The 1,341-nt window shown below is 41.3% G+C and overlaps 1 non-coding gene across 1 annotated transcript; it reads right to left on the reverse strand.

Moving 5' to 3' along the window:
- Positions 1–845: 845 nt before the first annotated feature.
- Positions 846–952, reverse strand: LOC141699180 (small nucleolar RNA R71). The gene has a single exon (XR_012565662.1). It is a non-coding gene; the product is annotated as a small nucleolar RNA R71 (small nucleolar RNA).
- Between the last annotated feature and the right edge of the window lie 389 nt (positions 953–1,341).

Below are 1,341 nucleotides of genomic sequence, written 5' to 3' on the forward strand. Positions count from 1 at the left end.
TTAATTATTAGTTATAAACAACCTCAATTAGTTATCGTCTTAGCATTGAATAATAACCATACATTGTTGCTTAAGTGCATAAATCAATTAGTTAACCAATGCCGATCTCTATGGGAACGAACTAGAAAATATTCTATACTACTTGTGAACTCATATACTTGCGTGTATTATTAGCGCGTGTTTAGCGACTAATAAGTTTTTGGCGCCGCTGCCTGGGACTGCAGTGTTAATTTATAGTTTTTGTGCTTTCCATCAGTGGTCGTTAAAATGTTCATTGACTCAGACATTGTTACTTATTCGTTTCCTTGCATTATTTTAGGTACTCTAGCGAGGGTGTATGTATACGCGTTCGTGTACTCGTAAGAGAATACTGGATAAAGCCGAGGAAGAAGCTATAGTGGTTCGAAGAGAAGGTAGAAGAAGAAGAGAAAGTTGAGGAACCAGTTTTAGTAGTAATGGGTGATCAAGAAGAAATTTCTAAGGCTTTGATGGACTATTCTCAGCCTAAGATCAATGACATTCATTCAAGCATCATCAGACCAGCCATCTCGGCTAACACTTTTGAGATCAAGTCAAGCATGATTCAGATGATACAGAACTCAGTTCAGTTTGGGGGTTCTCCTACTGAAGACCCCAACATGCACATCAGGGATTTCATCGAGATATGTGACATTTTCAAGTTTAATGGTGTGACTGAAGATGCCATCAAGCTGCGACTCTTCCCATTCTCTCTGAGGGATAAAGCTAAGTGCTGGTTACAATCTCTACCGCCAGGGTCTATCACTACTTGGGAAGATCTTGCTCAAAGCTTTCTCGCTAAATTCTTCCCGATGGCGAAGATTGTTGCGATCAGGAATGCTCTTACTCAGTTTGCTCAGCAAACTGGTGAATCTCTGTGTGAGGCTTGGGATCGATATAAGGAGATGCTAAGGAAGTGCCCACACCATGGCATACCTGATTGGATGATTATAAACTGTTTCTACAATGGATTGGGTACTACATCTGGACCCATGCTTGATGCAGCATCAGGAGGAGCCTTATGGGCTAAAAGCTATAATGAAGCTTATGAATTGATCAAACTGATGGCTGCTAATGAATACCAGAATCCTTCCCAGAGACTGACTCATGGAAAGGTAGCAGGAATTCTGGAGTTGGATGCAGCAACTGCTATAGCTGCCCAACTTAAGGCTTTGACGATGAAGGTGGATACTTTGGCTAATTATGGAGTTAATCAAATCACTAGTGTCTGTGAGCTTTATGCTGGTGCCCATGAGACTGATCAGTGCGCAATCTCTAGTGAATTAGCTCACTTCGTGAGCATCTTCCAGCATTTGTAGCAAC

The sequence above is a fragment of the Apium graveolens genome, chromosome 11, assembly GCF_009905375.1.
Source record: "Apium graveolens cultivar Ventura chromosome 11, ASM990537v1, whole genome shotgun sequence".
NCBI classification, from domain to species: domain Eukaryota; kingdom Viridiplantae; phylum Streptophyta; class Magnoliopsida; order Apiales; family Apiaceae; genus Apium; species Apium graveolens.